Here is a 24,546-nt window from a genome sequence, read left to right on the forward strand (position 1 = left end):
ACAGTAGGTCCTTATTGGTTTTCTATTTTATATATGTAGTACTGTATATATGTTAATCCCAACTTCCTAATTTGTCCCTCCCCTCACCCCCTTTAACCACTGGTAACCATAAATTTGTCTTTTCCACATCTGTGAGTCTCTTTCTGTTTTGTAAATAATTTCATTTGTATACTTTTTTAGATTCCACATGTAAGTGATATTATATGATATTTGTCTTTCTCTGTATGGCTTACTTCGCTTCGTATGATAATCTCTAGGTCCACTAATGTTACTGCAAATGGCATTATTTCATTCTTTAAAAAATTTTTTTATTTTCTATTGGCATATAGCCGATTAACAATATTTTGATAGTTTCAGGTGAACAGTGAAGGGACTCAGCCTTACACATACATGTACCCATTCTCCCCCAAACTCCCCTCCCATCCAGGCTGCCACATAACATTGAGCAGAGTTCCATGCGCTATACAGTAGGTCCTTGTTGGTTATCCATTTTAAATGTAGCAGTGTATACATGTCCATCCAAACTCCCTAACTATCCCTCCCCCCTATCCTTCCCCAGGGCAACCATAAATTCCTTCTCTAAGTCTGTGAGTCTCTGTTTTTTAAATAAGTTTATGTGTATCATTTCTTTTTAGATTCCACATATAAGGGATGTCCAGAGAAGGCAATGGCAACCCACTCCAGTACTCTTGCCTGGAAGATCCCATGGATGGAGGAGCCTGGTAGGCTACAGTCCATGGGGTTGCGAAGAGTTGGACACAACTAAGCAACTTCACTTTCACTTTTCACTTTCATGCACTGGAGAAGGAAATGGCAAAATACTCCAGTATTCTTGCCTGGAGCATCCCAGAGACAGAGGAGCCTGGTGTGGGGTCACACAGAGTCGGACACGACTGATGTGACTTAGCAGCAGCAGCATAAGGAATGTCATATGATATTTCTCCTTCTCTGTCTGACTTACTTCACTCAGTATGACAATCTCTAGGTTCATCCATGTAGCTGCAAATGGCAGTATTTCATTATTTTTAATGGCTGAGTAATATTCAATTGTATATATGTATCACATCTTCTTTATCCATTCCTCTGTTGATGGATATTTAGGTTGCTTCCATATATTGGCTATTGTAAACAATGCTGCAATGAACACTGGGGTGCGTGTATCCTTTCAGATCATGTTTTTCTCCAGATATATGCCCAGGAGTAGAACTGCAGAGTCATATGGTATCTCTATTTTTAGTTTTTTAAGGAATCTCCACACTGTTCTCCACAGTGGCTGCACCAATTTACATTCCCAAGAACATTGAGGGGTGGCTTCCCAGCTGGTGCTAGTGGTAAAGAACCTGTCTACCAATGCAGGAGACACAAGAGACATGGGTTAGATCCCTGGAGGAGGGCATGACAACCCACTCCAGTATACTTGCCTGCAGAATCCTATGGGCAGAGAAGCCTGGAGGGCTACAGTCCATAGGGTCACATAAAGTGGGATACAACGGAAGCAACTGAGCATGCACTCACAACAGTGAGGGAGGGTTCCCTTCTCTCCACACCCTCTCCAAGATTTATTGTTTGTGGACTTTTTGATGATATCAATTCTGGCTGGTATGAGGTGATACCTCACTGCAGTCTTTGCATTTGCATTTCTCTAATAATTAGTGATGTTGAACATCTTTTCATGTGTCTGTCGGCCATCTGTGTGTCTTCTTTGGAGAAATGTCTATTTAGGTCTTCTGCCATTTCATTCTTTTTAATGGCCAAGTTATGTTTCATTGTATAAATGTACCACATCTTCTTTATTCATTCATCTTCCCCTAGGCAACCAGAAGTTGGACATTTAAGTTGCTTCACATCTGGCTACTGTAAATAGTGCTGCAATGAACACTGGGATGCATGTATCTTTTCAAATTATAGCTTTCTCTAGGTATATGCCCAGGGGTGGAATTGTAGGATCATTAGTTCAGTTCACTCACTCAGTCATGTCTGACTCTTTGCGACCCCAGGGACTTCAGCATGCCAGGTTTCCCTGTCCATCACTAACTCCCTGAGCTTACTCAAATTCATGTCCATTGAGTCAGTGATGCCATCCAACCATCTCATCCTCTTTTGTCCCCTTCTCCTCCTGCCTTTAATCCTTCCCAGCATCAGGGTCTTTTCAAATGAGTCAGTTCTTCACATCAGGTGGCCTAAGTATTGGAGTTTCAGCTTCAGCATCAGTCCTTCCAATGAATATTCAGGACTGATTTCTTTTAGGATGGCCTGGTTTGATTTCCTTGCAGTCCAAGGAACTCTCAAGAGTCTTCTCCAACATCACAGTTCAAATTATCAATTTTTTGGTGCTCAGCTTTCTTTATAGTTCCAGTCTCACATCCATACATGACTCCTGGAAAAACCATCACTTTGACTAGATGGACCTTTGTTGGCAAAATAATGTCTCTGCTTTTTATTTTTTTATTTTTTTTTGTTTTTACCACAAATGGTCTTTTTTTTAAATTTATTTTTATTATGTCTCTGCTTTTTAATATGCCATCTAGGTTGGTCACAACTTCTCTTCCACGGAGCAAGTATCTTTTAATTTCAAGGCTGCAGTCACCATCTGCAGTGATTTTGGAGCCCCCCAAAATAAAGTGTTACTGTTTCCATTGTTTCCCCATCTATTTGCCATGAAGTGATGGTATCAGATGCCATGATCTTAGTTTTCTGAATGTTGAGCTTTAAGCCAACTTTTTCACTCTCCTCTTTCACTTTCATCAGGAGGTTCTTCTTTATCTTTATTCTTCTTTATTCTTTGCTTTCTGTAGGATCATATGGGAGCTCTATTTTTAGTTTTTAAAGGAAGCTCCATACTGTTCCCCATAGTGGCTATACCAATTTAGATTCTCATCAACAATGTAGGGGGAGAAGGCAATGGCACCCTACTCCAGTACTCTCACCTGGAAAATCCCATGGACGGAGGAGCCTAGTAGGCTGCAGTCCATGGGGTCGCGAAGAGTCAGACACGACTGAGCGACTTCACTTTCACTTTCCACTTTCATGCATTGGAGACGGAAATGGCAACCCATTCCAGTGTTCTTGCCTGGAGAATCCCAGGGATGGGGGAGCCTGGTGGGCTACCGTCTATGGGGTCGCACAGAGTCGGACATGACTGAAGCAACTTAGCAGCAGCAGCAACAGTGTAGGAGGGTTTCATTGTAGTTTTGATTTGCATTTCTCTAATTAGTGATGTGGAACATCTTTTCATGTGCTTTTTAGTCACCTGCATATCTTCTTTGGAGAAAAGTCTGTTTAGATCTTCTGCCCATTTTTTTATTGGGTTGTTTGGATTTTTGATATTGAGCTGTGTGAGCTGTTTTTGTATTTTGGAGATTAATCCCTTGTCGCTTGCATTATTTGCAACTAGCTTCTCTGATTTTTTGGGTTACCTCTTCATTTAGTTTATAGTTTCCTTTGCTGTGCAAAAGCTTTTAAGTTTAATTATATCCCATTTGTTATTTTTGTTCTTATCTCCATTACTCTAGGAGAGGATCCAAAAAGGCATAACTACGACTTGTGTCAAAAGAGTATTCTGCCTATGTTTTTACTCTAGGAATTCTATAATATCTGATCTTACATTTTGGTCTTTAAATCATTTTTAGTTTATTTTGTGCATTGTGTTAGAGAATATTCAAATTTAATTCTTTTACATGTAGTTGTCCAGTTTTCCCGGCACTACTGTTAACACGTCTAAGCATCAACATGGTCACAAGACCCAGTCTAAACAATCAATGTATTCTATGCCCCTGGACATAGTGACTGGCTTGGTAATGGGCTAACAAGAAGAAGGGAATGCTGAACATGAGATTCTGACACAAAACCAGAATCACTAAAGGGGGGCAGAGAGGTCCTAAATTGATACACAACCTGGGCTACACCTGTTGTAGTAGAAACAGATACAGATCTTAGGAGGATGAGGTCATCAATTAGATCCACAGGATTATCATCAAATAAGAGCAACAAAATAGTGGGTTAAATGATTAGGGTCAAGGTCAGTGTCAGAGTCATTATTTAAGATTCAGCTCAGAATAGTTTTAAGCAGAAATGATGACAAAATACACTTCACGTCTTCCTATAATTTCATTATAACAACAAAAAAGTAAGTACCAAAAGTGCTGTGGAAAATGCCACTGGTAATTTAATAGTAATTGTCAGTTAATTTTGACAATATCCCATCAAGCAGATCATCTCTAGATTAAAGAAATGCCATTTCTTTCAAACATAACATATCTTATCTCTTAGAACTCAGAAGCAGAGATACATATGTACGAAGGGCACCTCATATTTTAAATAAAGTTTATACAGAAGCCTATTCTAATGTAAAATTTATACTCTGAGGTGGACATCTACAATTTTCCTGTCCAGTATTCATTTTCCATCCTTCTGATATGGAACAGTGTCAGAGTTTTCTTGGGAGAACCTAGTCATTTGCCCCTCTGGCTGGTTGGAGAACCACTGGAAGAGATAGTATGGTTGGAGAAATCTGGGCTTCACTCATGAGAAGTGTGCGGGTAATGGCGTGATCCCAGGCAGGGAAGACAAAGGTCTGCCCCAGCGACTGCTGGGTTTCCGACAACTGCCTCATAGTACTCTCCATTTGAGTCAAGTGAACACCCTGGTCCAGCTCACTCCATGTCACAAAGTGGCACTGGATCTGTGGCAGCCAGCGCAGGGGAAAAGACTCCACCTTGGGATGCAAAGGTGACCCAGTTCTAGGGTAGAGCCCAGGTGGGGCAGTGGTGGTGACTGCTGGTGCTTACTCAAGCAGTACCCCAGAGACTTCTGATGACAGCACAGCCACTGGGTTTCCCCAGATGAACTCAAACAGACCCTTACCAGGACATGTCATACCTAAAATGGCAAAAGTTAAAGAGAGAATTTCAAATGCAGCAAGAGAAAAACAAAGAGTCATACACAAGCGAATTTCCATTCAGCTATCCCCTGATTTCTTTGCAGAAACTTTGCAGGTCAGAGGAGAGCAGCATTATATTTTCAAAGTCTTAAAAGGGAAAAACCTGCAACCAAGGATACTCTACTCAGCAAGATTATCATTTTCAATAGAAAGAGAAAAAGATCTTCTCAGACAAGGAAAAGCAGTAAGAATTTATCAATATTAAACCTACCCTAAAAGAAATGTTGAAAGGTCTCTAAATGAAAAAGAAGTAAGAATCAACAGAAAAGAGAAAATTCCAGTAGGAAAGACAGATATATAGTAAGCATTGAAGATTATTTCATTCAGCCAGTGTGCAGATTAAAAGACAAAAAATAATGCTAAAAGCAACTACAACTACAATTATCAGCAAAAAGGTAAACATGAAGATGCAAAATATGACATCAAAAACACAGTGTTGGGGAGAAGAGTAAAAACAAATTAGATCTTTTAGAATGTGTTTGAACTTAAATGAATACAAATTTAAAACAAGTAGATATAATTATAGGTCAATATTATTTCTATGGTAAACTGCTAGTTGCTCAGTCATGTGTGACTCTCTGCGACCCCAGGTCCAGGTTCTTCTGTCCATGGGATTTTCCAGGCAAGAATACTGGAGTGGGTTCCATTTCCTTCTCCAGGGGTAACCACATATCAAAAACCTACAACAGATACAGAACCAAAAAGGAATGTACCAAATACACCACTAAAGAAAATCATCAAAATATAATGGTAGAAACAAAAAGAAGAAAAAAATGAACAGAAAGCAACTACAGAAACAACTGGAAAAAAGTAATAAAATGGTAATAAGTACAATAATTACTTTATGTGTCAATGAAATAAATGTGCCAACCAAAAGACACAGGGTGGACGATTGGAATAATAGAGTCTCTTCAATATGCTGCCTACCTGAGGCTCACTTCAGTGTTAAAGACACACACAGACTGAAAGTGAGGGGATAGAAAAAATATTTCATGCAAACAGCAAGAATGTGGGGGTAGTAATACTCATATCAGATGAAAGATTTTAAAACAAAAGCTATACCAAAAAAAAAAAAGATTAATTATCATGTATAAAGGAAACAATACAAGAAGATGATATTATACTCATTAACACATACAAACCCATACAGGAGCACCTAAATATATAAAGCAGATACTAACAGGCATAAAGGGAAAAATTGGCAATAATACAGTAATATTAATACAAGAGGACTTTTAACATCCCATTGACATCAATGGACAGATCATCCTTACAGAAAATCAATAAAGAAACAGTGGTCTTAAATGGCCTAATGGACCAGGTGTACTTAATAGACATTTATAGGATATTAAATCCCAAAACAGCAGAATATACATTGTTTTTAAGTGCATATAGCAAGTGCTCCAAGATAAATCATGTACCGGGCCACAAAAGAAGCCTCAAAAAATTTAAAGGGACAGAAATTATATCATGCATTTTTTCCCAATCACAGTGGTATATAAATAGAAATCAACTATAGAAAGAAAAATGGGGAAAGAACAAATGTGTGGAGACTAAACAACATGTTACTAAACCAGTGAGTCAATGGTGAAATCAAAGAGAAGAAAAAAATATCTCAAGACAAATGAAATGGAAACAAAATTTCCCAAAACCAATTAGATGCAACAAAAACATCTGTATGAGGGAAATTTATAGCAATAAAGGCCTTCCTCAAGAAATAAGAAAAATATCAAATAAACAATCTAATCTTCCAGTTAAAAGAACTGAAGGACTTCCTTGGTGGTCCAGTGGTAAAGAACCCTCCTGCCAATGCTTTTGAACTGCGGTGCTGGAGAAGACTCTTGAGAGTTCCCTGGACTGCTAGGAGATCAAACCAGTCCATCCTAAAAGAAATCAGTCCTGAACATTCATTGGAAGGACTGATGCTGAAACTGAAACTCCAGTACTTTGGCCACCTGATGCAAAGAACTGACTCATCTGAAAAGACCCTGACGCTGGGAAAGATTGAAGGTGGGAGGAGAAGGGACAACAGAGGATGAGGTGGTTTGATGGCATCACCGACTCAATGGACATAAGTTTGACTAAGCTCCGGGAGTTGGTGATGGACAGGGAGGCCTGGCATGCTGTACCGATGGGGTTGCAAAGAGTCAGACACAACTGAGCGACTGAACTGTACTGAATGAACAGTTAGTATGCCCACAAATTGGACAACCTGGAAGAAATTGACAAATTTACAGAAGCAAACAACCTGCCAAGACTAAGAAACAAATAATTTAAACAAACCAAATCATTAGAAGTGAAATAGAACCTTTTATTTAAAAAACTCCCATCAAACAAAAATTAGGACCAGACAGCTCCACAAGGGAACTTTACCAAACATACAAAGCACTAATAGTTATCTTTCTCAAACTATTCAAAACAATTGAAGAGGAAAGAATACTCCCAAGTTCATTCTATTATAAGGCCCCCATTGCCCTGACCCCAAAGCTAGACAGACACTTCAAAAATAGAAAATTACAGATCAGTATCCTTGATGAATACAGAAGCAAAAATCCTCAACAAAATTTTAGCAAACCAAATCCAACAATATATAAAAAGACTCATATACCATGATCAATTTAGCCTAGGATTTGGATTTTAGTCTAGGGTCACAAAGACAGTTCATCATTCATGAATCAATCAGTGTGATACAGCACAGTGACCAAAGGAAGGATAAAAATCATGTCATCATCTAAACAGATGCAGAAAAAACATTTGGCAAAAATCAACATCCATTCATGATAAAAACTCTCATCAAAAACTCTCAACTTAATAAAAGTCATTTACAACAAGCCCACTCAATATCATATTCAATGGTAAAAAGCTGAAAGTCTTTCCTCTAAAGTGAGAAACAAGACAAAGATGCCCACTCACACCAATTCTATTTAACAGTAATGGAAGCCCTAGCTACAGTAATAATGTAAGAAAAACAAATAAATGGTATCCAAATTGGAAGAGAAGAGGTAATATGATATCTCTGCAACCCTATGGACTGTAGCCCGCCCAGCTCTTCTATTCATGGGAATTCTCCAGGCAAGGATACCGGAGTAGGTTGCCATGTCCACCTTGATACTTCATACAGAAAATACTAAAGCCCCCCACTCAAACATTATTAGCAATGATAAATGAAGTTAGTAAAGTTGCATTATGTGAGATTAAAACACAGAAATCTGTTTTTTATAGAACAGATTTTTTATTTCTATATGAAAATAATGAAAAGGAAAAAATCCTGTTTAAAATTGCATCAAAGAGAATAAAATACAAGAAACAAAATTAACCAAGGAGCTAAAAGATCTATACTCTAAAAACTATAAAACACTGTTGAAAGAAACTGAAGATTATACAAAGAAATGGGAAGATACCCCATGTTCTTGGTATGAAAGAATTAATATTTTTTAAATGGCCATATTACCCAAAGCAATCTACAGATTTAATGCAATTCCTATCAAAATTAACAATATGTTTCACATAGCTAGAACAAGTAATTGTAAAAATCATATGGAACCACAAAAGATCCCAAGTTGCCAAAATAATCTTGAGATAAAAGAACAAACATGCAGGTATAACCCTTCCAGACTTCAGACTATACTACACAGCTATAGCAATCAAATGGCAGAGTACTGGCACAAAAACATACACATAGATCAGTGGAACAGAATAAAAAGCCCAGAAATAAACCTACACACCAATGAACAATTAATCTATGACAAAGGACACAAGAATATACAGTGGAGAAAAGACAATCTCTTCAACTAGTGGTTCTGAGGGAAAATGGAAAGCTACATGTAAAAGAATGAGATTAGAACATTTTCTAACATCATTTACAAAATAAACTCAAAATGGATTGAAGATCTAAATCTAAGACCAGAAACTATAAAACTCTTAGAAGAAAACAAAGGTAGAACACTTTTTCACATAAATAGTAGCAATATTTTTTTAATCTGTCTCCTAAGACAGAAGAGTAGAAGCAAAAAGAAATTAACAGGACCTAATTTAAAAGCTTTTGCATAGTAAAGGAAACCAGAAACAAAATGAAAAGACAACCTATAGAATGGGAGAGTTTTCTCAAATGATATGGCCAACAAGGAGTTAATATCCAAAATATATAAACAGCTCATATAACTCAGTATCAATAAAAACAAACAACCCAATAAAAAAATGGCTTAGAAGACCTAACTAGACATTTTTCCAAAGAAGATAAACAGATGGCTAACAAGCACATGAAAAGATGCTCATCTTGGCTACTTATCAGAGAAATGCAGATTGAAACAACAATGAGACATTACCTCACATTTGTCAGAACGGCTATCATCAAAAAGTCTACAAAAAGCAAATGTTGGAGAGGATGTAGAGAAAAAGGAACTCTTGTATACTGTTGGTGGGAATGTAAATTAGTGCAGCCACTATGGAAACCAGTATGGAGATTCCTCAAAAAACTAAAAATTGAACTACCATTTGATCCAGTAATTCCATTCCTGGGAACACCTGCAGAAAAAAAATGAAAAGATACATGCACCCCTGTGTTCACAGCAGCACTATCTGCAATATCCAAGACATGTAAACAACTCAAGGGCCCATCAACAGACAAATGGAAAAAGAAGATGCAATACATATACAGAAAGGACAATTAGCCATAAAAAAAGAATGAAATTCTGTCATTTGCAGCAACGTGGATGGACCTAGAGAATATTATGCTTCGTGAAGTTAAGTCAGACAAGGACAAGTACTCTATGATATCAGTGATATATGGAATCTAAAAAATAATAATACAAACTAATATATAAATGTAAAACAGAAACAGGTTCACAGATACAGAAAGCAAACTTGTGGTTATCAAAGTGAAGATGGTAGAGAAGAAGAACAAATTAGGGGGACTGGATTAACAGATGAAAACTACTATGTAGTAAGTAGATTAGCAGCAAGAATACATTATATAACACAGGAATGAGAGCCATTATCTTATAATAACTTATAGTGGAATATTGTTTCTGAGGTGCAGTGGTCAGCACATTCACCTTACTTAAAGTAGAATATAATCTACAAAAATACTGAGTCACTATCTATATAACCGAAAACAGTATGTTTTAAGTCAACTCTAATTCAATTCAAACAATTACTTTAAAAAAGTTAAAACAAGATAAAATCAGCAAAAGGAAAAGGCACATAAGGTGGAGTCCAGAAGAAAAGGCATACAGATTTGAATTCAGGAGGATAAGCTTCCAGTTGTCCACTCCTTGCTGAAGTCAAATGGAGAACATTATTTCTCCCGAGCGCAAAGTACTGCCAACCAGGGAAGTTCAGTGAGCCTTGGCATCAGGGTTTCTATTTAGAGTCAGTCACATAAGCATGCAGTGCCTGCAGGACTGACCTCAGCTACTCAGACCCCAGTTCCCCAGAGGTCAAACTGATACAAGGTGGCCCAAAGCCTCAGGCAACAAAAGCAGGTGTTTACCATAAATCACTCGTTAGCATAAACTATCTGGCCTGGCTCAGGACATACAAAAATACTGTTATCCAAATATCCACTGATATTCCAAGGCCTCAGAGGTCATCTCCCAGGAGCCTCATCCCAGGCTAAGCCTGAGGACCCTGGAAATGTGCAGGCCTGATATTTTTAACCCTTTCCTGCATACATATAGTTTACAAGGAAATGACATTAGGCTGACAGAAGTCATGGAAAACTTGAAATAGAGGTAAGTTCTCAACCTAGTAAAGGATAGTGATGGTCCTGAGTATTGTTTCTCAAAGAGTTTTTGTTTTTCGGGAGAAGATGTATCTCCGGCCCCCTTCTGATTCAGTAAGGTCATGTGAGTATTTCTGGCCATTGAGTTTTGAGCAGAGGTAATGAATGTCACTTCCAAGCCAGAACATTTAATTGCCAGTGTAAGATGTTTCAGAGCTTTCTTTCTCACTGGCATAATTTCTAGAAATATTCAAGATGGGGCTGCTCTATGAGCAGGGCCCTAAGTCTACTCAATGGAGGTATGTATAGCATGAGCAAGAAATGAAACTGTTGTTTTAGCTGCTAAAATATTTCTTAGTTATTTCTTACTACAGGTTATCCTGCTTAATACAAGTTGTTTATAAAATAAGTTTGCACAAGCTTTAAGCTTAACAATGAAACTCTTTAAACAATTCCTTTTAGATCTTAAATAAGAAATATGTTGTACTAGAGGTCTTATCCAAGACAATAAGGGTCTTATCCAAGACAATGAGACAATTCTCATGGAAGAAACAAAACTGTTATTATTCAAAGATGATATGATTGTCTACATAGAAAATCTAAAAGAATTCACCCATATATTAGCATTAACAAGATTCAGCAGGGTTCTGCATATACACAAATATATACAAATCATCTGTATTTATATACTCCATAAACAAATTTTTAAAGTATAATGATAAAAAGACATAATTTGCCATAGCATCAAATAATATACCTAGGAATATATTTAACAACAACAACAAAAATACAAGGTTATTCTGGTTAAAATAATAAAACCTTATTGAAAAATATTGAGTAACACTTAAATTAGGAAATATATGATGCTCATGGAATGAAATATTTAGCAAAGATGTCAGTTATAAAAAGAAAAAGAATTTAGAGGCGTGAATGGCACAAATCTCAGGACAGTCATTACTTATGCAACAGGACTAATGGAATCATAGTGAGATTCCTTGGGTTTCGGGGAGACAGTATTTGTAATGTTCTATTTCATTGTCTGTATAGTGGGTAAGCACAAGGGTATCCATCTAATTTTTTCTTTAAACTACACATACTCTCTCCAGTTGTGGTGCACGGGCTTCTCATTGTGGTGACTTCTCTTGTTGTGGAGCACAGGCTTTAGGGCACACAGGGTTCAATAGTTCCAACTCTCAAGCACTAGAGAGTGGGCTCAGTAGTTGTGGCTCAAGGGCTTAGTTATTCCCTGGCATGTGGGATCTTCCCATACCAGGAATTGAACCTGTGTCCCTTGCATTGGCAGGTGGATTCTTAGCCACAACATCAATACAAAATTGTCAATAAAAGATGTGGAAGATAAAACTGAGGGCATCTCCCAGAGAGGAGAACAAAAGGATAAAGACATTATTTTAAAGATAAGAAATTGAGAGGGCTGGTATAGGAAGTCCACTATGCAAATAATAGATGTTCCAGAAAAAGGAGAAAAATGCAGAGAGGAGGAGATTATTGAAGAAATAATATGAAAAAATTCCCCAAACCAAAGTGTTAATGTTTCCAGGTTAAAAGAAATCCACTATGTTCTACCACAATGCATGAATGAAAACGTATACCAAAGTATTAATACATGATAATGAAAATTCAAGACACCAAGGATAAGGAAAAGATCTTTTTAACCCTCACAGAGAAAAAATTATTTTAAAAAGTTTTTATTTGTTTATTTTAGGCTGGCATTTCACATGATATATTCTGCATATAAGTTAAATAAGCAGGTTGACAATATACAGCCTTGCAGTACTCCCTTCTCAATTTTGAACCAGTCAGTTGTTCCACGTAAGGTTTTAACTGTTGTTTCTTGACCCCCATCTAGGTTTCTCAGGAGACAGGTAAGGTGGTCTGGTACTCCTCTCTTTAAGAATTTTCCAGTTTGTTGTGATTAACATGTAGTCAATGAAGCAGAAGTAGATGTTTTTCTTGAATTCCCTTGCTTTCTCTATGATCCAATGAATGTGGGAAATTTGATTTCTGGTTCCTCTGACACTTTTCTAAACCCAGACTGTACATCTGGAAGTTCTTGGTTCACATACTGTTAAAGCCTAGCTTGAAGGATTTTGAACATAACCTTACTAGGGTTTGAAAAGAGTGCAATTCTCTGGTAGTTTGAACATTCTTTGGCATTGCCTTCCTTTGAGACTGGAATGAAAACTGACTGTGGCCACTGCTGAGTTTTCCAAATTTGCTGATATATTGAGTGCAGCTCTTTAACAGCATCATCTTTTAGGATTTGAAATAGTTCAGCTGGAATTCCATCACTTCCACTAGCTTTGTTTGCAATAATGTTTCCTAAGGCCCACTTGACTTCATACTCCAGGATGTCTGGCTCTAGGCGAGTAACCACACCATTGTGGTTATTCTGGTCATTAAAACTTTTTTTGTATAGTTCTGTGAATTCTTGCCACCTCTTCATAATATCTTCTGCATTTGATAGGTCCTTAACATTTCTGACCTTTACCGTGCCAATCCTTACATGAAATGTTCCCTTGATACCTCCAATGTTTTTGAAGAGATCTCTAGTCTTTCCCATTCTATTGATTTCTTCTACTTCTTTGTATTGTTCATTTAAGAAGACCTTCTTTCCTCTCCTTGCGATTCTCTGGAACTCTACATTCAGTTGGATGTATCTTTCCCTTTCTCCCCTGCTTCACTTCTCTCCTTTCCTCAGCTATTTGTAAAGCCTCCTCAGACAACCACTGTGCCTTCTTGCATTTCTTTTACTGTGGGATAGTTTTGGTCACCACCTCCTGCACAATGTTACAAACCTCTGTCCAGAGTTCTTCAGGAACTCTGTCTACCAGATCTAATCCCTAGAATCTATTCATCACCTCTACTGTATAATGATAAGGGATTTGACTTAGGTCATATCTAAATGGCCTAGTGGTTTTCCCTGCTTTCTTCAATTTAAGCCTGAATTTTGCAATAGGAGCTGATGAGCTGAGCTACAGTCAGCTCCCAGTCTTGCTTTTGCTGACTGTTTAGAGCTTCTCCATCTTCGGCTGCAAAGAATATAATCTATCTGATTTTGGTATTGATCATTTGCTGATGTCCATGTATAGAGTGTCCATGCATTTTCCAGGAAAGAATACTGGGGTGGGTTGCCATTTCCTTCTCCAGGGAATCTTCCCCACCCAGGGATTGAACCTGCGCCTCCTGCATTGTCAGGCAGATTATCACTGAGCCACCTGAGAAACCTAAATATATATTCTACTATGTATAAAATACATAACTAATAAGAACAGACTGTATAGGACAGTAAACTCTACTCAATGCTCTGTGGTCACCTACATGGGAAGGAAATCCAAAAAAGGAGGGGGTATATGTATACATACAGCTGATTTACTTTACTATACAGCAGACACTAACACAATATTATAAAGCAATAATACTCAAATTTTTTTTAAAGTTAAATACACTTTAAACTACTGGAAATATCTTGAAAAATTAATATTTTTCTCCAATAAATAATTTTACAGGAAAAAAATACCTTATAGTTTTCCGAGTACAGGTCATTTTCCTCCTTAGGTAGGTTTATTCCTAGGTATTTTATACTTTTTGATGTGATGGTACATAGGATTGTTTCCTTGATTTCTCTTTCTTATCTTTTGTTTCTAGTATATAGGAATGCAAGAGATTTCTGCATATTAATTTTGTATTTTGCAACTTTACTAAATGCATTGATAAGTTCTAATAGTTTTCTGGTAGCATTTTTAAGATTTTTTTGTATAGTATCATGTCATCTGCAAACAGTAACAATTTTACTTCTTCCTTTCCAATTTGGATTGCTTTTATTTCTTTTTCTTCTCTAATTGTTGTGGCTAGGACTTTCAAAACTGTGTTGAATAACAGTGGCAAGAGTAGTCATCCTTGTGTTGTTCCTGATGTCAGAGGAAAGACTTTCAGCTTTTCATCACTGAGAATGATGTTTGCAGTAGGTTTGTCATATATGGCTTTTATTATGATAAGGTAGCCCCCTCCTTTTTTTGGATTTCCTCTAGTCTACTTGATGGAGGGTTTTAATCATAAATAGGTATTGAATTTTGTCATAAGCTTTTTCTGCTTCTATTGAAATGATCATATGGTCTTTATTCTTCAGTTTGTTGATATGATGTACATATTGATTGATTTGCAGACATTGAAAAATCTTTGTATCCTTGGGATAAATTCCACCTGATCATTGTATGCAATGTTTTTAACATTTTGTTGAATTTGGTTTTCTAGTATTTTGTTGAGGACTTGTGTGTCTATATGACATGTTCATCAGTGGCCTGTAATTTCCTTTTTTTGTGATATCTTTGTTTGATTTTGGTATCAGAGTGATAATGGGCTTATAGAATGAGCTTGGGAGTCTTCCTTCCTCTGCAGTTTTTTGGAAGAGTTTCAGAAGGGTAAGTAGTAATTTTTCTCTAAATGTTTTATAGAGTTCGCTTGTAAAGCCATCTGGTCCTGAACTTCTGTTTGTTGGAAGATTTTTACTCATAGTTTCAATTTCAGTATTTGTTACTGGTCTGTTCATATTTTCTACTTCTTTCTGGTTCAGTCTTGGGAGGTTGTACATTTCTAAGAATTTGTCATTTCTTCTAGGTTATATTTTATTGGTGTACAGTTGCTCATAGTAGTCTCTTATGGCGTATAGTTGCTTATAGTAGTCTCTTATGGCATATAGTTTCTTATAGAGGCTCTTATGATCCTTTGTATTTCTTTGGTGTCTGTTGTAACTTCTCCTTTTTCACTTCTAATTTTATTGATTTCGGTCTTTTCCTTTTTTTCTTGATGTGTCTAGCTAAAGGTTTACCAGTTTTGTTGATCTTCTCAAAGAACCAGTTTTTCGTTTCATTGATCTTTGCTATTGTGTTCCTTGTATTTCATTTATTTTTGCTCTAAGTTTTATGATTTCTTTCCCTCTACTAACTTTGGGTTTTGTTTGTTCTTCTTTTCTCTGGTTGCTATAGGTATAAGGGTAGGTTGCTTATATGAAATTTTTGTTATCTCTTAAGATAAGATTGTTCTGCTATGTTCTTCCCTCTTATTACTGTTTTTGCTGTGTCCTGTAGATTTTGGATCATCATGTTTTCATTGTCATTTGTCTTTGGGCTAGGACTTTCCGTGGCTAGGACTTTCAAAACTATGTTGAATAATAGTAACAAGAGTGGACATCCTTGTCTTGTTCCTGTATCTGATGTCTCTAGGTATTTTTTAAATTTCCTCTTTGATTTCCTCTGTGATCCATTGATTATTTAGTAACATATTGCTTAGCCTCCATTTGCTTGTGGGTTTTTTTCCTGTAATTGATTTCTAATCTTACAGCATTGGAAAATATGCTTGATATGATTTCAGTTTTCTTAAATTTACTGAGGCTTGATTTATGGCCCAAGATGGGATCTATCCTGGAGAATGTTCTGTGTGCACTTGAGAAGAAAGTGTGTTTTGCCACTTTTGATTGGAATGTCCTATAAATATCAGTTAATTCTGTTTGGTCTAATGTGTCACTTAAGGGTTATGTTTCCTTATTAATTTTCTATCCGGATGATCTGTCCACTGGCATAAATGGGTTGTTTACCTCCTCCACTATTATTGTTTTATTGTTGAATATCCCTTTTATGGCTGTTATCATTTGCCTTATATATTGAGATGCTCCTATGTTGGGTGCATATATACTTATGATTGTTATGTCTTCTTCCTGTACTGGTCCCTTGATCATTATGCAGTGGCCTTGTCTGTCTCTTACAACAGTCTTTATCTTAAAGTGTATTTGGTCTGATATGAGTATTGCTACTCCAGCTTTCCTTTGATTTCCATTTACATGGAATATATTTTTCTGTCCGCTCACATTCAGTCTGTATGTGTCCCTAGGTATGAAGTGATTCTCTTATAGACAGCATATATTCAGGTCTTGTTTGGTATTCATTCAGCCAGCCTGTGTCTTTTTGTTGCAGCATGTAATCCATTTACATTTAAGATTATTATCCAGATATAGGTTCCTATTGTCATTTCCTTAATTGTTTTGGATTTGTTTTTGTAGGCCTTTTTTCTTCCCTGCATCTTTTGCTATCTTCTCTGTGTTTCCTGCCTAGAGAAGTTCCTTTGGCATTTGTTGGAAAGCTGGTTTGGTGGTGCTGAATTGTCTTAGCTTTTGCTTGTCTGTAAAAATTTTGATTTCTCCATTAAATCTGAATGAGAGCCTTTCTGGGTAGAGAATTCTTGGTTATAGGTTTTCCCCTTTAATTACTTTAAATTTATACCAGTCCCTTTTGACCTTCAGGGTTTTTCCTGAAAAAATCAGCTGGTAACCTTATAGGGATTCCCTTGTATATTATTTGTTGCTTTTCTTCCTGCTGCTTTTAATATTTTTTGTACCTAATTTTGTTAGTTTGATTTATTTCCTTCATGGATCACAGCCTTGTCATGGCAAAGGGGCTTGCATAACTCAATGAAGCTATGAGCCATCTATGCAAGGCCACCCAAGATGGGTGGGTCATAGTGAAGAGTTCTGACAGAACGTGGTCCACTGGAGGAGGTAATGGCAAACCACTTCAGTATACTTACTGTGAGAATCCCATTAACAGCATGGCAAAATATATGAAATTGGAAGATGAGGCCCCCCAGGCTGGAAGGTATCTAATATGCTACTGGGAAAGGGCGGAGAGCAATTAAAAATAGCTCATGAAAGAATGAAGAGGCTGGGCCAAGCAGAAATGACCCTCAGTTGTGGATGTGTCTGGTGGTGAAAGTAAAGTCTGATGCTATAAAAAACAATATTACATAGGAACCTGGAATGTTAAGTCCATGAATCAAGGTAAATTGGACGTGGTCAAGGAGGAGATGGCAAGAGTGAACATCAACATCTCAGGAATCAATGAACTAAAATGGATGGGAATGGGCGAATTTAATTCATACGACCATTATATCTACTACTGTGGGCAAGAATAGCTGAGAAGAAATGGAGTAGCCCTGATAGTCAACAAAAGAGTCCAAAATGCAGTACTTGGGTGCAGTCTCAAAAATGACAGGATGATCTCAGTTCGTTTCCAAGGAAAACCATTCAACATCACAAGTCTATGCCTGCAAGACCTCCTAGAACTAACACCAAAACAAGATGTCATTTTCATCATAGGAAATTGGAATGCAAAAGTAGGAAGTCAAGAGATACCTGGAGTAACAGGCAAGTTTGGCCTTGGAGTACAAAGTGAAGCAACACAAAGGCTAACAGAGTTTAGTCAAGAGGACACACTGGTCATAGCAAACACCCTTTTCCAACAACATGAGAGATGACTCTATACATGGACATCAGCAAATGATCAATACCAAAATCAGATAGATTATATTCTTTGCAGCCGAAGATGGAGAAGCTCTAAACAGTCAGCAAAAGCAAGACTGGGAGCTGACTGTAGCTCAGCTCATCAGCTCCTATTGCAAAATTCAGGCTTAAATTGAAGAAAGCAGGGAAAACCACTAGGCCATTTAGATATGACCTAAGTCAAATCCCTTATCATTATACAGTAGAGGTGATGAATAGATTCTAGGGATTAGATCTGGTAGACAGAGTTCCTGAAGAACTCTGGACAGAGGTTTGTAACATTGTGCAGGAGGTGGTGACCAAAACTATCCCACAGTAAAAGAAATGCAAGAAGGCACAGTGGTTGTCTGAGGAGGCTTTACAAATAGCTGAGGAAAGGAGAGAAGTGAAGCAGGGGAGAAAGGGAAAGATACATCCAACTGAATGTAGAGTTCCAGAGAATCGCAAGGAGAGGAAAGAAGGTCTTCTTAAATGAACAATACAAAGAAGTAGAAGAAATCAATAGAATGGGAAAGACTAGAGATCTCTTCAAAAACATTGGAGGTATCAAGGGAACATTTCATGTAAGGATTGGCACGGTAAAGGTCAGAAATGTTAAGGACCTATCAAATGCAGAAGATATTATGAAGAGGTGGCAAGAATTCACAGAACTATACAAAAAAAGTTTTAATGACCAGAATAACCACAATGGTGTGGTTACTCGCCTAGAGCCAGACATCCTGGAGTATGAAGTCAAGTGGGCCTTAGGAAACATTATTGCAAACAAAGCTAGTGGAAGTGATGGAATTCCAGCTGAACTATTTCAAATCCTAAGTCTGTCACAACTGTTGACCCTATGCTCTAGAGCCCAGGAACCAACTACTGAAGCCCATGCACCCTAGAGCCCATGCTCTGCAGCAAAAGAAGCCTCCATAATGAGAAATCCACACACCACAACTACAGAGTAGCTCCCACTTACTGCAACTAGAGAAAACCCTGTGCAGGAATGAAGACCCAGTACAGTCATAAATATATATATAATATATATATATATGTAAAATTAAAAAAGGAAACTCCCTAACACCATACACAAAAATAAACACAAAATGGATTAAAGACCTAAATGTAAGGCCAAAAACTGTAAAACTCTTAAAATAAAACATAGGCAGAACATTTTCTGATATAAATTACAGCAAGATATTTTCCAATCCACCTCCTAGAGTAACAAAAATAAAACAAAAATAAACAAATGGGATCTAATTAAACTTAAAAGTTTCTGCATAGCAAAGGGAACCATAAACAAAACAAAAAGACAACTCTCAGAGTAGTAGAGAATATCTGCAAATGAAGCAACCAACAAGGGATTAATCTTCAAAATGTACAAATGGCTAATACAGCTAAATATTAAAAACAAACAACTCAATCAGAGTTAGAAGATCTAAAGAGACATTTCTCCAAAGAAGACATATGGATGTTAAAAACCACACGAAAAGATGCTCAATATAACTAAGTATTAGAGAAGTGCAAATCAAAATTACAATGCAGTTATCACTTCCACTAGTCAGAATGATCAACATCATAAAATCTACAAACAAATGCTGGAGAGGGTGTGGAGAAAAGGAACTACACTGTCCTACACTGTTGCTGGGTACAGCCACTAGGGAGAACAGTATGGAGGTTCCTCAAAAAACAAAACAAAACAAAAAAAATAGAGGTACCATATGATCTAGCAACCCCACTCCTGGGCATATATCCAGAGAAAAACATAATTTGAAAAGATACACTCACCCCAATGTTCATTGCAGCACTATTTACAATAGCCAAAACATGGAAGCAACCTAAATGTCCATCAACAGAGGAATGGATAAAGAAGACATGATACATATATACAATGGAATGTTGCTGCTGCTGCTGCTGCTAAGTCACTTCAGTCATGTCCAACTCTGTGCAACCCCATAGACGGCAGCCCACCAGGCTCCGCCGTCCCTGGGATTCTCCAGGCAAGAACAATGGAGTGGGTTGCCATTTCCTTCTCCAGTGCATGAAAGTGAAAAGTGAAAGTGAAGTTGCTCAGTCGTGTCCGACTCTTCGCGACCCCATGGACTGCAGCCTACCAGGCTCCTCCGTTCATGGGATTTTCCAGGCAAGAGTACTGGAGTGGGCTGCCATCGCCTTCTCCAATGGAATGTTACTCAGCCATAAAAAGAACAAAATACTGTAATGCCATTTGCAAGAACATGGATAGACCTAGAGATTGTCATACTGAATGAAGTAAGTTAAAGACAAATATAATATGGTTTCACTTATATGTGGAATCTAAAAAAGAGTAAAAATGAATTTATCTATAAAACAGAAACATAGATATAGAAAATAAACATGGTTACAATGGCTTCCCTTACAGCTCAGTTGGTAAATAATCTGCCTGCAGTGCAGGAGACCCAGGTTTGATCCCTGGGTTGGGAAGATACCCTGGAGAAGGAAATGGCAACCCACTCCAGCATCCTTGCCTGGAAAATCTCATGGACAGAGGAGTCTGGTGGGCTACAGTCCATGGGGTCACAAAGAGTCGGGCACTAGTGAGCAACTAACACACTAGGGGAGAAGACTGGGATTGACATATACACACTATTATATATAAAACAGAAAACTAATAAGGACTACTGTATAGAACAGGGAACTCTATTCAATACTCTGTAATGGCCTATATAGGAAAAGAATCTAAAAATGAGTGGATATACGTATAACATATTCACTGTGCTGTACACCTGGAACTATTCAATAACACAACATTGTAAATCAACTATACTCCAACAAAATTTTTTTTAATTAAATGGAGGAAGATATAACATGCTAACACTAATCAAAAAAAAGTGGGAGTACTTATATTAATATCAGATAAAGAAGACTCCAAAGTAAGGAAAGTTATAAGGGTTAGAGTAATGCATTCAGTTCAGTTCAGTTCAGTCACTCAGTCGTGTCCGACTTTTTGCGACCCCATGAATCGCAGCATACCAGGCCTCCCTGTCCATCACCAACTCCCAGAATTTACTCAAGCTCAAGTTCATTGAGTTGGTGATGCCATCTGGCCATCTCATCCTCTGTCATCCCCTTCTCCTCCTGCCCCCAATCTCTCCCAGCATCAGGGTCTTTTCCAATGAGTCAGCTCTTCGCATGAGGTGGCCAAGGTATTGGAGTTTCAGTTTCAGCATCAGTCCTTCCAATGAACACCCAGGACTGATCTCCTTTAGGATGGACTGGTTGGATCTCCTTGCAGTCCAGGGGACTCTCAAAAGTCTTCTCCAACACCACAGTTCAAAAGCATCAATTTTTCGGCACTCAGCTTTCGTCACAGTCCAACTCTCACATCCATACATGACCACGGGAAAAACCACAGCCTTGACTAGACGGAACTTTGTTGGCAAAGTAATGTCTCTGCTTTTTAATACGCTATCCAGGTTGGTCATAACTTTCCTTCCACGGAGTAAGCGTCTTTTCATTTCATGGCTGCAATCACCATCTGCAGTAATTCTGGAGCCCAAAAAAATAAAGTCTGTCACTGTTTCCACTGTTTCCCCATCTATTTCCCATGAAGTGATGGGACCAGATGCCATGATCTTAGTTTTCTGAATGTTGAGCTTTAAGCCAACTTTTTCACTCTCCTCTTTCACTTTCATCAAGAGGCTTTTTACCTAATGATAAATAAGTCAATTCCTCATGAAGACATAAAAAAATCTTAATGTGTATGTACCTAACAAAAGAGGATCAAACAACATGAGGAAAAATGGATAGAACAGAAAGGAGAAATGGATAAATCCACTATACTACTTGGTGATTAAAATCCTCTCTCAGAGATAGATCCAGCATGCAGAAAATAGGTAAAGACATAGTTGAACTCAATAGCACCATTAATCAACTGGATACAATAAACATCTACAGACTATTTCATCCAACATCAGCAGGTTAAACATTTTTATCAAGTTCACATGGAACATTTGCCAAGATAAATCACATTCAAGGCAATTTTAAACTTGTTAAAATGATAGAAATCATACAGTATGTACTAACAGACCGCAATGGAATGAATCCAGAAATCAGTAACAGAAATATAGCTGAAAAATTCTCAAATACTTAAGAGATTAAATAACACATTTATAAATAATACACAGGTCAAATAAGAAATCTCAAGAAATATTTTATGAAAACACAACGTACCAAAATTTGTGGGATACAGCAAAAGCAGTACTTAGAGGGAAAGTGATAGCATTAAATATTCATGTCAGAAAAGAAGAAAGACATAAAATAAAGAATCTATGTTTCCACCTAGGAAAATAGAAAGAAAAAAAGACCAAATTAAATCCAAAGTAAGTAGAATAAAAGAGATAAAAATTAAAGCAAAAAACTCCCAATGAAATTGAAAAGAGAAAAGCAATAGAGAAAATGAAGAAAAAAACAAAACAAAAACTAGTTCTTTGGAAAGGTCAACAAAATTGATAAGCTATATAGGTTAATGAGGAAAAAAAGAATTGACACAAATTATTACTATTTCATTACTATTTCATTTCAAAAATGAAAGAGAAGACAGCACTACAATAGAGCCCACAAAATTTAAAATGATGAGAAAGGAATACTGTGAACAACTTTATGCCTACACATTTGATAACTCAGATAAAATGGACCAGTTTCTTGAAAGGTACAATCTTCCAATGATAGCACACAAGAAAAAACAGATGACCTGGATAGAGCATATCTATTAAAGATACTGAATCTATAAGTAACAACCTTACAAAACAGAAAGCATCAGGCCCAGATGAGTTCGATGGTGAATTACACCAAACATTTAAGGAATAAAATATACCAATTCTCTACAATCTTTATCAGAGGACAGAAGCAGAGGGGACACCTCCCAACTTATTCTCCAAGGCCAGTATAATCCTAAAGCATGCAAGCTCAGTTGCTCAGTTGTGTCGAACAGCTCTGTTAATGTGATGCTGCTGTTGTTTAGTCACTAAATCACATCTGACTCTTTGAGACCCCATGGACTGTGGCCTGCCAGGTTCCTCTGTCCATGGGATTTCCCAGGCAAGAATACTGGAGTGGGATGCCGTTTCCTTCTCCAGGGAATCTTCCCAACCCAGGGGTTGAACATGTGTCTCTTGCACTGGCAGGCGGATTCTTTACCACTGAGCCACGAGGGATACCCATAATCCTAATACCAACACTAAAAAAAGACATTACAAGTAAGAAAACTATAGACCAATGTCTCTCACATAGATGCAAAAATCTTCAGCAAAATATTAACAAATCAAGTGAAACAATATATAAGAAGAGTTATACATCAAGACCAAGAGGGATTTAACCCAGATATGCAAGGCCAGCTCATCATTTAAAAATCAATTAATGGAATCTATCACATTAACAGGCTTCCCTGCTGGCTCAGTGGTAAGAATCCACCTGCCAATGAAGGAAATGTGGGTTCAATCTCTGGGTCAGGAAGATCCCCTGGAGAATGAAATGGCAACCTGCTCTAGTATTCTTGCCTGGGAAATCCCATGGACAGAGGACCTGGCAGGCTACAGTCCATGGTGTTGCAAAAGAGTTGGACATGCCTCAGTGACTAAATAACAGCATCACATTAATAGACTAAGGAAGAAAAACCACATAACCATATCAATAGATGCAGAAAAGCACTTGACAAAATACAATACTCATTTATGATTAAAACTAGGAATAGAGGGGAACTTCAACTTGCTATTAATAAATAACATCTATTAATATTAAAAAAAAAAACCTATAGCTAACATCATGCTTAATGATGAAAAACTTGAACCTTTCCCACTAAGATCAGGTACAAGGCAAGAATGTTCCCTCTTAACATTGTTTTTCAACATCATACTGGAAGCCTTTGCTAATGCAATAAGACAAGAAAGAAAATAAAAGAAATAGAGTGTAAAGAAGGAATGAAACTGTCATTATTTACAGATGACAGAATTATCTACGTAGAAAATCCAAAAGAGTCAACAACAATAAAAACTCCTGGAGCTAATAAGCAATTATAGCAAGGTTGCAGGATACAAAGTTAATATAAAAAAATCAACTGCTTTCTTATATAACAACAATGGAGAACTGGAATTCGAAATTAAAAACACATTACCAATTATATTAGCATGCCCAAAATGAATTATTTAGGTATAAATCTAACAAAATATGTATAAGATCTACATGAGAAAAACTATAAAACTGTGATAAAAGATATTAAAAAAGAATGAAATAAATGGAGATATATCCCATAGTCACACATGACTCAATGTTGTCAAAATGGCAGTTATTCCCAACTGAATCTGTAGATTCAGTACAATCCCCCCAAAAAGCAAGTGATTTTGTGAATATTGAAAAACTGATTGAAGAGGCAAAAGACCCAAAATACAGAATACAATACTGAAGAAGAACAAAGTCAGAGGACTTTAAGACTTAATTATAAAGTCTTTATAATAACTTTAAGTTATCGTAAAGCTAGAGTAATCAAGAGAGTGTGATATTGGCAAAAAAAAAAAAAAAAAA

The 24,546-nt window shown here is 37.1% G+C and overlaps 1 protein-coding gene across 1 annotated transcript in view; it reads right to left on the minus strand.

The window, feature by feature from the left end:
- The window catches only part of MEIKIN (meiotic kinetochore factor), a 153,161-nt gene that overhangs the window by 10,028 nt on the left and 118,587 nt on the right, over nt 1–24,546 (minus strand). The gene's annotated exons all lie outside the window — the stretch shown is intronic.

Source organism: Cervus canadensis, chromosome 4, assembly GCF_019320065.1.
Source record: "Cervus canadensis isolate Bull #8, Minnesota chromosome 4, ASM1932006v1, whole genome shotgun sequence".
In the NCBI taxonomy this organism is placed as follows: Eukaryota; Metazoa; Chordata; class Mammalia; order Artiodactyla; family Cervidae; genus Cervus; species Cervus canadensis.